The following is a 14718-nucleotide window of genomic DNA, read 5'->3' on the forward strand; positions in this document are numbered from 1 at the left end:
AAGCTGCTTCCCAGCACACTCAGAGTCACAGTCCTCACCTCCCCTCTCCTTCCATGAGCTCTTCTCGGTGCCGGTCCTGGAGGGTCCCCACGAGCCCATCCAGAGGTCCCCCCTGACTCCACCTGTCTCAGCACCCCCAGCCCCCTGCGGCCCCGAGCCCCCCTCCTGCACGTGTTCTACCAAGATGGGTGGTGAGAGGCCCGCAGGGGTCCCCGCAGCTGCTGGTGCCCACCGTGGGGGTCTCCCACTCGGGGAATTACAGCTGCCAGGTGCACTCCGAAGAGGGGGCCTTGCTGAAGTGCACTGTCCAGCTCCGTGTCATGGTGAGCAGTAAGTGCGAATGGGCATGGGAACCACACAGAGATTCCCTGAGTCCCCCGGTTGGGGACCTCCAGCTCTCCCTGACACCTTTCTTGTGTCCTCCCACCTCTCTTCTGTGTCCCGCACCCCTCCATGATTTTACCCCATATCTGACATCCTCCATGACACCCATTCCCCTTGTCCCTATCCCCCCAAACCAGCTGCCAGCTCCTCCCTGTGGCCTGAGCCCAATCTCTGTCCCCACAGTGCCCGTGGCCAATGCCACCATCACCCTTGGCAGCCTATCACACCAGGTGCGTGCAGGTGACAACGTGACCCTGCGCTGCTTGGTGCAGGTGGGCTCAGCCCCTGTCACCTTCACCTGGCTGCACAATGGGCAGCAGGTGACCCAGGATCCCCTCCTGGAGCTCAGGGAAGTCGATGTGGGACATTCGGGCACCTACCAGTGCGTGGCCACCAACCAGCTGGGAGAGGACAGGCAACGCGTGTTCTGGGCACTCAGCCTTGAGCTGGCCCTGGAGGTGACAACTAGCTCACCCTGGGTAATAGGTGGGGTCACATGGAGTCACCAGAGTGTTCAGGACTCCTGCAGTTCAGGATGACCCCAATGTGTCCCCTCTCTCCACAGCAGTGGCTGTGAATATCGGCAGGACCCTCCTGTTCCTGCTCCTGCTCCTGGCTGTCATCGGAGGCTGTCACTGGTGGCACCGCTGGGGTGGGTGACAATGGGGGTGACACAAGGTCTTACAGGAATCGGGGGGAAGCCCCAAACACTGGGGGGGCCCTTGGGGCATCACCCAAAGCCCCTGAGCTGGAGGAAGCTGAGACGCCAGTGACCTTTGCTTGGGGTGCTCACTGCTTTGGGGACCTTTTGGAGGGTCCTGGGCTGTGCCAGGAAGGGTCTTGAGGAATATGGGGATGACACTGGGATCTCCTGGGGGCTTTTTGGGAGGTATTGGAGAGTTGTGCAGGGATGTTGAGAGCTCTTCAGGGATCCTGGAGCAGTTTGAACGCTTCCCTGCATTCCATTCTTGGGGTTCCTTGAGGCTTGAGGGGTGCTTAGGGGCTGTGTGAAGAATCAGGGTCCCGAGGCAGTTCAGGGGTCCTGGAGAGGGGGTTTGGAGTACCTGGGTGCCTCAGGTGTTCTGGGGCTCCTCAGCGGTAGTTTTGGGTGCAGGGGCCTGGGAGTCCAGTAGAAATCAGTGTCTGGTGGGGGCTCAGGACTCCAGTGGGCATTTAAAGGTCCCAGGTGGGGTTGGGGACCAGGGTACCCCATTATCACCCCATCCTCTTTTTCTTGCAGCTCTCAGGAAATCGCAGGACACATGAGTGGGGAGTTCCAGCCATGACTCTGTCTGACCCCCTACCCAGATAGCCCTCACACCTCCCCTTATCCCCACAGGGCCCCCCAGAACACCCTTATCCCCTGGAGGTTGGGGAGGGGCTGGACATGAGGGGGCAGGGGGTGAGTATGGGGGATGGGTGGGGACACGGACATGTCACCCATGGGTGTCACCCCAAGACAGGTGTCTCTTACTGTCCCCCCCAAGGACCCCCAGGTGACCCACACAGAGCTGCCAGGACCACATGGGCAACTGCAGGACACCAGTGACATCCATGGGAACGTGCTGTGACAATGGGGGACGCTGGGAGTCCCCATCCCATGGCTCCCGTGGTGGCCCATCCTGCCTGGGGTGATGACCACGAATCAGGGGGGGCTGCACAGGGCCCCCAGTGCTCCCCTTTCCCCCTCGCCGTGCTCCCAGTACACCCATGGCTCGCCAGGCTCCTTCCTGGTCCAGGGAACACAGGACCAATTTCCTTCTTATTTAGTCCAAAATGCAGCTTTTTGGTTAAACTGGCAGAGATGGTGTTTGTTCAGCTTTGTGGGGCTTTAGGAATGGGATTCTCCAGTTCTGGGTTGCCACTAAAAAACAGGGGCTGCTGCCCCTTTCCCTACCACTCCCCATGGAGGCATGAAGATTCCAAAAGTCTAAGAGAAGAAAAATTTCCTGAATCAGCAATGAAAGAACAAAACCAACAGCAACAGCAACAAGGTTCAGAGTCCAAATTGTCACACAAGGAATGATTTCCAGGGAAAACCACCAACAAAGAACAATCCCCGAACACTTCCCCCCCCATCACGTTTCCTCCACCAGAGGAATCTGGCAGTGCCCTGGATCTTCCTTGTTCTGATGGCCAAAGTGGCCTTCAGGAGGCTCTGGATTCTCTTGTCCCCTGTCCCAAACCCCTCCTCTGCCATGTTCCCCACACGAGGATCTCACAAAGGCACTGAGTAGGTTCCTGAGCCTCCCCCTTTCCCAGGCAGTCAGAATCAGGCCATGGCACAGGGTGGGGTGTCAGAGACAGGAAAAATTTGAAGTCTAGAGACATTTTGGAACAGCTGTGTGTGGCAGGGGTGGGTCAGACCTTGCTTTTGGTGAGACAGGGTGTCACGGTTTGACATTGGCACAAGGCCAAATGCCCCCAAGAAAATACACCTTCTCTGGTGTCTGCTGTGAGATTTTGACCAGGAATAAACAAAGCAGGCTCTCACTTTAAAAAGAAGAAATGTTTGTTAACTAAACTTAAAAAACAATTACTAAACTACACACAAAAAAAAGGAAAAAAAAACCACAAGGAAAATGAAAACCTCACAAAAAACACTCTTCTCCTCCTCCTCCCCCCACAAATTCCCAATACAATACAATCCAAAATCAATTCTGGGTCCAGCACCACCCTTTAGAATGCTCAACTTTCAGTTCCTCAAGAGGAGAGGGAGTCCTTCCATGTGTCATGGTGGCCTTTTCCGTCCTTGTTCCGGTGCTCTCACCACCGAACCAGAATCAGGGTTGCTTCCAGGGTCGTCTTTTTAAGGATGCTGTGTCCAGTTCCAGAAAAGCTCAGTCTTTCACCTCTGGGACATCTGTCCCCTCCATATTTTATATACCCCCTGGGGCCGAGGGGTACCCACACTGAATCTTCTTTGGCTCTGGGGCATTTCTCCCCCTGGACTCAGTCTCTGTATTACACGGAAACATAGCTCTGTCCATGGCTACACAAAAGAGTCCAGCATAAAATGCCACTCCCTCTTCTCCATCTTTCCAACATCTCTCACTCTCTCTCTCTCTGGTCCAGACCTTCATCACTCGCTCATTTCCTTTGTCCTCCTCCACTCTTATCTCTCGTCTAGGAAGGGTTAATGTTCTGTGAAGTTTTCATTGTCCAAAAAGGGTTAAAAACACCTCCAAGCGGCTGGACTCCTGCCTGCACCCCTCCCCCCACCATCTCCTCAGCCGGGCTGCCTGCTGCCAGCACATGTTTACTGCTTTCAAGGTAACGGCACACAAACACAGGCTGCACTCTCTCTCTCTCTGTCTGTCTCCAAGGGGGCGGGGGGGAACAGGCTGCCCATTGCTTCCCGGCATTTCTTTACTTCTTCCTTCCACCCTTGGGGGGGCCAGGCCTACCTCTCCTGGGGTCGCATAGCTTTTCCCCTCCCCCGACCCAGCCAGCAACTGGGCTGGGAGGAGAGACTCAACTCCTTCACCGCCAGAAATCCAAAGAGCAACTGCCAGGGGGAGAGCCCTGCTTTTACCCTGTGTTCTCGGAGGTGGATCCCAATGCCCAGTGGTTGGGCCAGATGGCAATATTCAAATCTGAGCACTCATTGGCCCCATCCACAGCATCCCAGAAATCCTGTTTCTGGGTCAAACCATGACACAGGGCCCCATCTGTCCATCATCTGTCAGCCATGGCACACTGGGGACAGCATGACACTTTCAAAAAGCCAGCTCCTGAGTGGCCAGGTGACCAGAAGTGCCAGCTGGGGAGAGGGCCCTTGGTGACCCAACTGGCTTAAAAGGCAGAGCATGAGGTAGCACAGTCCCTGGCCCTATCTGCTCATGGGGTGCCTGTCCCCTCCACGCTGGAACCCAGAAGCTGGCAACTCATTTAAATGAGAAATATCTGCCAAGGAAACTGGGGAAAAATCCTGGAATGGAAAGAAACCCATCGCAGAAATTTTTTTTAATTTCAAAGATGATCTGGCTTCCAGGCCAAAGTGTAGGAAAAGGAATACCAGCTCTTTCCTGGGAAATGGATAAACCAGAACAGGACCAACAACACAAACCCAGAACTTTCTGTCCCGCTCAGCGCTGTTGGTTTTTGTGGCAGTTATAACCGCGACCAGCAGGGGGCGCTGCAGGGAGCACTCCTGGCCACTCCAACAACATCAGCCACTCCATAATGCTTTTCACTATCTGAACAACATGGCAATATTTAATCAACAGTACAATCAATGACGTAATATCAATTCATATAATATCCAGCAAAAGTCAACTTCCATTAACTTGTTTCTGTCAATATATACCAGTAAAGAACTGGTATGCCTGTTCCCACATATTTAACTAAAAGCCCTGTAATTTCATACTAGTTTAGAGAGAAGGGAGTGGTATTTTCCATCCCAGTGGAGGTCCCCACCTTGTTCAGCTTCCTTGACAGAGCTGACAAAGAAATACCCTTTCTGCCAGTTTAACCAAATAGCTGCATTTTTCTCCCAGGAACAGGGAACCAGGTCCTGTGCCCCCTTGGAACTGGGATCGGCACCAGTAAGCCACCTCATTGGGAGCACTGGAAGGGGGACTGCAGAGCTACTAAGCACACTGGGGTTAAGAGGAACAAATCTGATTGGGATTTATGTCTCAACATATTTTACACATGAGGTGAAAAATGACTCTGTTGGTTGTACATATGCTGGCAACCCTGTCCCTGGGGAGGCTTCACAAAGAGAATCAGGGGAGAGAAAGCTTCAGTGATTGGGCTGTGAGTGACACCCACTCTCTGGTGGGACAGATGCCTGAGGAAAAATGTCTGGGGAAAAGTGCCAGGGAAATCGGGCTGTGAGAGGAGCCTTTGCAAATAAAAGCAGCAGACTGTGACACAACAGGAGCATTTTGCTTTGGGTTTCTTGGAGGGATCAGGGGCTCGCTCGGAGGGCCAGTTTCGCCCTCCTCCCCTGTGGGACTGACATTCTCTGAACCTGGGAGAAGCAGTGAGAGAAGCAAAGAATGATCCAAACAATTCTTATCTCATTTACTGCTCCTGTGTTGTTGACAAGTGGAATGCATTGTGGAAGATTGTTTACCTGAAGGGAATTGGTAATTGGATTCTGGTCTGGGAGTTTTGATTCACTGACCAGTTGAATCCAGGTGTGTGTGTGTTGGGACTGTGGGCTGACAGTCATGAGATTGTGTGCAGTGGAGTGCAGTTGAGTGCTTGGCAGATTCAGTTTAGATGTAATGGAATATAATATACAATAATGTAGTATAATAAAGTAATTAATTAGCCTTCTGATAAGATGAAGTCAAATGCATCATTCCTCCCAGACATTGGGCAAAAATATCACCGATACTACCCCCACTCGCCTTTTCCTCCCTGGTCCTTCTTCCCTGTCCGCACCCGTTCTTCCCTGCTTCGCTGCTTTTATGAGGCAGCCCATTCCCACTCATCCTGGACATTCCTTCATTGCCTCAATGGTGGAGCGGATGCTGCCTGCACCCACCCGCCACCTGTGCCGCGTTACCCATGCTGCCCACAGCACCGAGCCTGCTGCACCTGCCCACCGCAGCCCCAGCCCGCAGCAGCCAGCCCAGAGCCTCCAGTGCCGCGGCACCAGCCCGCAGCCAGCCCGCAGCAGCCAGCCTGCAGCCATCGCTCGCCCATGCCAGAGACACGCAGGTGCCGTCCTTGGAAATCACGCCCAGCCACTCACAAAAGCCATGTGGGCTCGCCCTGGCTTGCAGCACACACACTCCATCTGCCAAGCTGATGCCCACAGAGTGCCTGGGCCCCTTGTGGTAACGCTGTCCCTGTCTTCTGTTTCTCTCTCCATCCTTTTCCCTTTCTACTCCCTTCTCTCCCCCTTTGGTAAAGACACTTGCTCTTCTTTATCAATAAACAGTCCTCAGATATAATATTGCCACGTTTGTGCTTCATTTTCATCCATGAAACCTTTCAGCAAGAATCCTCCCTGACTCCCCCTTTTACAGCGGGATGGGACAGGGGTAGTGGGAGGGGGAATGAGGAAGCACTGGGTGTACTGCAAGCACTGTGGGGAGAGAATGGGGCAGTCTCTGAGGGTACTTGGGCACTTGGATGGAGCTGGGGAGCCCCTGCAGGTCCGACCAAAGGGATTGGGGAGCCCTTGGGGGTACAGGGAGAGGAAATGGGGAGCACAGAGTGCCCTGTGTAGCCTTCCCCTGCCCCATGACCACCTCCCTTGGAAGGATGGGCAACAACAGGAGCCATGGAGGGAGCATCCCCAGTGTCACCCAGTGCCTCCCGCTTCCCAGAGCATCACAACTTTTGTTGTAGATTGTCAGAGATGTCACTGGGTTCCCATGGTTCCCTGTGCAGCTCCATGTACATCGCCTGAGGATCCTCCACTGGGGGTGCCAGGGGGTTTTGGGAGGCCCTGTGGGAATAAGGGGGTGTGTGGAATGGGATGGGAGGTGCTGGGGGTTTGGGTAAAAGGTGTATCATGGCTGGAGGCTGCACTCACCTTTCCTGGTGCTTCCTGGCATCTGCACAGGAAAACTGGAGGGGTGACTTTGGAGACCCTGGAGCCCCCATCCATCCTTGGGAATGCTGAACCACCACCAGACACACAATTCTCCCCAGACCCCCCAGAATTGCTGATGCCCCCGCAGTATCCCTGACCTAGCCCACTTGCACCAACACCCTGAGCCCCCAGATCCTCGAGCCTGTCATAAAGGGGGACCCCTGACAGAACCCCCAACATCCCTGTAGGACCCTCCAACAGCTCTGAGCCATGGTCACTGGGGGCTCAGCCCCTCCCAAGTCAGGGGCTGTGGGTGCTGCCCTAGGGTCCCCCTTCTCTGGGGCCCTTCCCACCTCTCTCCACGACCCTCATCCCCCCATTGTCACCCACCCACACAGTGCCACCAGTGCCAGGCCACAATGACACCCACAAGCAGGATCAGGAACAAAAGGGCCCCACTGACCCCTGCGGCCACTGCAAGAAACAGAGGGGGACACATCAGGATCCTCCATCACCCCAAGGGTCCTGCACTCCCTGGTGACCCTGAGTGATCCCACCTGTGTCCCTGTGTGTCCCTGTGTCCAGCAGTGTCACCTCCAGGACACTGGGTGTAATGGTGGCATTGTCCACAGGCACTGCGGTGACACAGACAAGGCTGAGGCCACAGGGAGGGCAGCAAGTGTGAGGGGATAGGGACGGGAGGATGGATGTGGTGGTGGATGTTGGAGATGGGGTCATACCACAGAGGGGTGAGGGGACACTGGGCAGATTTGGGGGGACAAAAGAAATATTTCAGGGTGACATGGAGGTGCCCAACCAGGGGACCTGGGGGGGTCTCTGGGCACTCCCCGTGCCCATCCACACGCTCACTGGGCACCGTGATGGAGAGCCGAGCGCTGCTGTTCCACACGGCCCTGCCCTCGGAGATGTAATTCTTCGAGGAGAAGCCCCCCATAGCGGGCACCAGCAGCTGCAGGGACCCCTGTGGGCCACCCACCACCTGCCCGTCCCGGTAGAACAAGTGCAGGTGGGGGACTCGGGGCCGCAGGGGGCTGGGGGTGCTGAGGCTGCTGAGAGTCAGGGGGGACCCCACGGTGGGATCAGGGAGACACTCCAGCACTGGCACCGAGAAGAGCTCTGGGAAGGGGAGGAGAGGGGAATTTGAGAACCCGAGTCTCTGGGGAGGGGCTGTGGGGGTGTCAGGGTGGTGGCTGTAGGGTGCTCACCCTGCATTTTCACTGTCACTGGAGCTGACTCCTGCCACCCCCAGGATCCCACCCAGCCCCTGCACCTTTAGTGGCCACTGTGGTGCAGCTGCAGAGGGGACAGGGACAGCTCGGTCCCACCGCAGAGCACCCCTAATTCCATCTCCTCTTGGTGGAAGGATGTCGAGGTAAACATGCTTTCCCTCCAGCCCCGGCAGCACAGTGTCACCGTGTCCCCCTCCAGTAGTGCCTGTGCCAGCACCTGCAGCACCAACCAGTCTGGGGGAGAGCACTGGGACACCCCCATTTGGTCACACCCTGTGCACAGGGCTCCCCGATTCCAAAATGAGTTCCACCCACACTTGGATGCTCTGGGATGTCCCCTGAGCAGGGGAAAGGATCTGGTTACGGAGGAGGTGACCCATGGAGCGAAGCCCACTTGGAGCCCTCGGGGTCCCTGCGTGTGCCAGCCTGGGGACAACCAAACCACCCTCATCATTTGAGACTCTCACGGGCAGGCTGAACCTGGTGCCGGCTCTTTCACACGTGTAGTGGCTATTCTCGGTGACATGGACAGTGTTGTGTCCCTGCCACCAGTGCTGCCCGTCCTTGTACCAGGCGGTGGCACTGACGGTCCCTGAGCCCCGGCGGTCTGTGTCACCCAGTCCCACAGCACCGCCGGCATTCAAGGGGGCTCTACCAGGAGCTGGGTGGTCTGGGCACATACAGGTGACAGGGGACACCAGCCTGCCAGGACCAGCGTAGGGCTGGGGACAGCAGGGTGGGGCCATGGCATCCCCCGAGGACTCACCAGCAATGCTGAGGTTCTGGGTTAGAAGGGAGAAGGGACAGGGCTGGGTGAGGGTGGAACCAGGGAGACAGCAGCACAGGGGTACAGGGTGTGAGGACAGTCCCCATGGGGACAGCAGTTCTTTTGAGAAAGTGCATGGGGGTGCTCCCCAAAAGAGTTAGTGAAGCAGGGGGACATGTCTGCTTCACAGCCACCCGTGCACAACATCCATGTGGCACAGACACCTTGGGAGCAGGGACACCGAGGCCACCCTGGGCTGACGCAGAACATGGGGACACTGTGGGCTCCCTGGGCCTGAGGACAACACAGGCACAGCCCACGCTGGCCCAGGTCACCACCACCAGCTCATGATCCCATCCCCATGGCCACATCCTCACTGTTCTTGTCCCCTCCAGTCCCTGCATTCCCGTTCACTTCTCACTATCCACAGAGATACCTCAGCTGAAATATGCCAGTCCTCACATCCCCATCCCCAAATTCCTGCCTCCCTGTTCCTGTCTCCAAAGCCACCCTCCATCCCTGTTCCCACTCAGGTCCACTGTGAGTAACATGGACTGGAATGTCGCCATTGGGGACCTCAGTGGACCCCACAGCCCCCCTCTTCCACCTTCAACTCCCCATCCCCAGGGTGTCAGGACCGTGCCCAGGGCACTCGCCTCACAGGAGCAGCGCCACCTTCCCGGCCATACTGGTGTCCCCAGCCATGTGGACTGGCGGTCACTCACTGCCAGGGGTGGCTGTGCCCTGGATGGTGGCTCTTTGGGCAAAGGGGAAGGAAGCGAGGTCACGTCATGCGTAGGTGGCCCTTGGTGGGGCAGGGTGGCCACAAGCTGGGCACAGGCTGTGGACAGGGAGGGGAGAGGATGGGGACAAAGCTGGATGTGACACAGTGGGACATGGGGTTCCCAGGAGTGTGGGGCTCAGGGGGTTTGGGGTCCCAGGAATGGGTGTCCAGGGGAATGGAGGGTCCCTAAGGAATTGTGGTCCTTGGGAATGGGGGAGCTGAGGAGGAGGAGTCACTGGGGATGGGGTTGCCATGGCTGAGGGGACTCAGGGATGGGAGTCCCAGGGGAACGTGGGCTCCAGGGATTTGGGGTCATGGGATGTGGATGCTGGGGGAATGGGAGTTCCCGTGGGAATGGGAGGTTCTGGAGAGAATCATGGTCCTGGGGAAAGCAGGATTTCAGGGGATGGAATGAGTGGGAGAGGATTCCTTGGGAATGGGGGCTCCTGGGCCATACAATTCCTGGGGAATATCTGTACTGGGATATGGGTTTCAGAGAGGGTGGGCACATAAGAAATAGAGTACTCATGATTTGATTTCAAGGAGAATGGTGGTGCCAGGGATGAGCAGTGGCTGGGTGCACCCATAGGTCCCAGCTCCTTCCCTGAGTACCTCAGATTTTGGGGTGACCCAGGGCTGAGCACAGCCCCCACCAGCTGCTGGTGGCCTGGGGGTCACCCCAGACAGATACCTGGGAGCTCTGGGTGTGTGGAGCTGCTGCAGAGGTGAGAATTCTGTGGGGGAAAAAGGCCTGGCTGTGGTTTGCTCAGCCCTGCAAGAAGCACAAAACCCAAGGGGGAGCCCAAGCAGTCGCTCTGGGAGGGGCCTTTGATGGTTTTCAGAGCAAGGCTGGCTGGAAACCGCCCCCTGCACGTGCAGCTGTGAGGGAACCAGTCTGGAAATGCAGCAATTGATCATTTGCTCCTCTTGGTAAGGGACAGAGAGAACTACAAAACTACTGCAAATCCCACAACAATCTGCTCCACATCCTGACCTGGACCCTCCTCCTCCTCGCTGCCTTGCCATGGATGGACAGTGGCCAGATGCCCCGCACCCACCACAGTTGCTCTCTCACTGCCCTCCACACCTGCATGGGGAGAGAAAATTGAGCAAAGGGTTCCTGGGTTGAGACAACGACCAGGAGAGATCACTCATCAAATCCTGTCATGGGCAAAACTGCCTCGGAATTAGAGATATAAATCGAATTTATTGCTGACAAAATCAGAGCAGGATAAGGAGAAGTCAGATCAACCCTTCAATACACCTTCCCCCTGTTAAGAATAACTATGTAGTCATTGGCTTTCCCTATTCTATTGGTTTTTCCAAATTATTTTGATATAATACAGATTGTAATCAGTTTTTCACCGCTTTTGCTTTGACCATTTGTCAGCCTGTTTACCCTAATCCCTGTGTAGAACATATATTTTAGTGTGATAAATACATTATAGTTTAGGCTCTCCCAGTATATCAAGGTAGAGACACTGTGCATTGCAGCATTAACTGTTGCATAAGTAGCTAATGCCTTTATTTGTGTAACTAAGTGACAACGGTGAGAATAACTCAGATAATTTGTGAAATAGATATTGTTGATTTAATGTACTGGTGGAGTATCTCATCTGTATGAGAAGAACACATTGAAAAGTAGCAAATAAATAACCATCAAAAAGGAGAATGCAAAGAGGAATTTACCACTGACTCTTGGGCTATCAAGAACTGTCAAACCACAGAACAGGGGGGCCTTGTGAAGACATAAAATATATAAATTTAATCTGCACTATGGCATGTACTTCATGAAAATGAATCAGGGGTCAAACCAAGCATAAGAATTCCCGGAACATGTGAACTGAAAAGAATGTTTGAAAATGTATAACTCTCTGGAGTATGTATTTCACCAATACAATGAAAAGGTATGTAAGAAGAATTGCTATGGTTATCCATGTGCCTTTGGCAGTTGCCAAGCACCCAGCATGCTGTTTACTGTCCCTTTTATCCCTTATTAACCATTTAAGAAATTTACAGAGTGAGCCTTGTTTCTCACACAGTTTGACCAAAAGACTGAATTTTGGGTACAATTAGATGGAAAAACGTTGTGTGCTCCTTCAAAACTGGTAGGGGGAATGAGGAGCCCCATGGGGTGCAGTGAAAAGGAAGAAGAGACCCCTGAGGGGAATCGATGCCCCCAGTGCCCCCCAGTGCCCTCCAGTTCCCCCCAGTGCCCTCAGTGCCACAGCACGCTCTCGTAGTCAAGGGGGTCCCGCTGTCCCTTCTGGTGTCCCAACAGCTCTGCATTGGTCACTTGTAGATCCCGAGGTGGGACAGGGCTGGGGGACACCTGTGGGGGCCCTGAGAGTGATACCAGTTGTGGGGAGGTGATTGGGGGGTGACACATGTTGGTGATGTGTCCCTGTCCCACCCTGGAGTTCTCTCACTGCCCACTCAGTGCCAATGATGTGGGTGTTGAGCACAGCCCCCTGCTCCGGGGGGATGCTGTGGGGATGGGGGGGTCTGCATGGTGTTTGGGGAGGGGGAAAGGGGAGTCCCACCCTGAGCCCCCCACTCACTTGTCCTGGAGCTTCCTGGCAGCTGCAAGGGAAAAGGGAGGGGGTGACCATGGGGACACCAGGACCCCTGATTCTTCCTGGGACCTTGGCAGCTCCAACCACCCATGGGACTCCCAAATCCCCACTGCAGCCCTGATTCCCAATGGACCCCTGATTCCCCCAGGACACTCTGATGACCCCTGAACCTCCCGGAACTTCTGTATCACCGCAGTGCCCCGAGTCCCCCTCGTGCCCCCAACCCTCTGAACCCCCAGAACCCCAAGCATGGCAGAGAGGGGGATTCCCAAACTCCCACAGGACCCAAAAAGATCCTCCAACATCCCTGCACTGCCCTCTAGGAGCTCTCCAAACCCTCCAGGAACTCCCAATGCCACCGCAACGTTCCTCAAAGCCCATCCGGGGATAGCCCTGGAGCCCAACCAAGACATTCCAAATTCCTCCCATATCCCCCAGGACCCCCAGCCGAGGTCACTGCAAGCTCGGTGTCCCCCAGCTCAGGGGCCCTGGGTGCTGCTGATCTCTGCCTCCACTCTGGGGGCTCCTCCTCATTCCAGGACCCCAATCCCCCCCACCCATTGTCAACCACTCTGGTGGTGCCACCAGTGACAGCCCCCGATGACAGCCAGGAGCAGGAGCAGGAACAGGAGGGTCCTGCCGACATTCACAGCCACTGCTGGGGATAGAGGGGACACACCAGGGTCGCCCTGAACCATGGGGGTCCTGAACACCCCAGTAACCCTGTGTGACCCCACCTGTGACCCAGGGTGAGCCAGGTGTCACCTCCAGGGCCAGCTCAGGGCTGAGAGCCTTGTGTCCATCCTGTCCCAGCTGGTTGGTGGCCACACACTGGCAGGTGCCCGAATGTCCCACATCAACAGCCCTGATCTCCAGGAGGGGACCTTGGGCCACCTCCTGCCCATTGTGCAGCCAGGTGAAGGTGACAGGGGCTGAGCCCACCTGCACCGAGCAGGGTCATGTTGTCACCTGCGTGCACTTAATGTGACAGGGGACTTAGGGTGATGGTGGCATTGGCCATGGGCACTGTGGGGACAAAGGCAAGGCTGAGGGCACAGGGAGGGGCTGGCAGCTGTTGTGGGGGGATAGGGACGGGAGATTGGTGTGATGGGGGACTTTGGGTATTGGGTCACACCACAGAGGAGTGAAGGGACTGAGGGCAGAGGTGAAGGGACACAATAAAGGTGTCTGGGGGACATGGAGGTACCCAGGAAGGGGACCCGGGAGGTCTCTGGGGACTCCCCGTGCCCATCCCCACACTCACTGTGCACCGTGATGTGGAGCCGGGCGCTGCCCTTCCACACGGCCCCCCCTCTGAGAGCACATGGCAGCTGTAATTCCCCAAGTGGGAGACCCCCACGGTGGGCACCAGCAGCTGCAGGGACCCCTGCGGGCCCCCCCGATCACCTGCCCATCCCGGTAGAACACGTGCAGGAGGGGGGCTCAGGGCCTCAGGGGGCTGGGGGTGCTGAGGCAGCTGAGATTCAGGAGGGACCCCACAGTGAGCTTGGGGGACCCTCCAGCACTGGCACTGAGAAGAGGTCTGGGAAGGAGAGGGGTGCTAAGGACTGTGACTGTGAGTCTGCTGGGAGGTGGTGGTGGGGTCCGGAGATTGGAGTTCCAGTTGTGGGGTGCTCACTGTGCACTGTCACTGGCACTGGCACTGAGAGTGCCCACGAGGACATGTTGGAGCTCACCCTGCCCCCACAGTAGTAGCGGCCAGTGTGATTCAGCTGCAGAGGGGAAAGGGACAGCACAGTCCCATTGAGGGACCCCTACACCTCTTTGTCCTCATAGCAGAATCACACCTCAGTGACTGACATGTTCTCCCACTCCCTGCGCCCCCTCCCCACTGGTCTCTGCCTCACTGGGGTCAATCCCCATGGTGTCAGGTCCATGCCCAGGACACTCACCCCACAGGAGCAGCGCCACCTTCCCAGCCATCCCGGTGTCCCCGGACATCTGGACTTGCTGTCACTCGCTGCCAGGGTGGCTGTCCCCTGGGTGGTGGCTCTTTGGCAAAAGGGGAAGGAAGAGAGGTCAGGTCTCATCCTCATGCGTAGGTGGCACCTGGTGGGATCAGGGTTGCCAGAAGCTGGGGACAGGCTGTGGGCAGGGAGGGGACAGGATGGAGACAGGACAGAGTGGCAGAAGGTGGGACATGGGCTTAGCAGGAGTGAGGGGCACAGAGTGTTTGGAGAGCCAGAGATGGGTTCTAGGGGAATGGGGAGCCCAAGGGATTGGGCCCCTGGGAATAGGGTTTCTGAGGAGGGGGTGTCACCAGGGATGGAGGTGCCATGGGAATGGGGGTGCCCAGGGCTGGGGGAACTAAGGGATGGGAGTCCCGGAACAATGAGGGCTCCAGGGATTTAGGGTCAAGGGATGGTTGTCCTAGGGATGAGGGTACCAGGGGAATGAGGGATCCAGTGGGCATGGGGGTTCCTGGGAGAATCAAGGTT

General features: G+C 56.3%; 1 pseudogene; it reads right to left on the minus strand.

Annotated features, from left to right (window-relative positions):
- LOC128948120 (Fc receptor-like protein 4) overlaps window positions 1-14143 on the minus strand; it is a 93237-nt pseudogene extending 79094 nt beyond the window's left edge.
- Window positions 14144-14718: the final 575 nt, after the last annotated feature.

This window comes from Melozone crissalis, unplaced genomic scaffold (assembly GCF_028551555.1).
Source record: "Melozone crissalis strain CALT ecotype California unplaced genomic scaffold, PUWL_Pcris_2 ptg000114l_1, whole genome shotgun sequence".
Classification (NCBI taxonomy): Eukaryota; Metazoa; Chordata; class Aves; order Passeriformes; family Passerellidae; genus Melozone; species Melozone crissalis.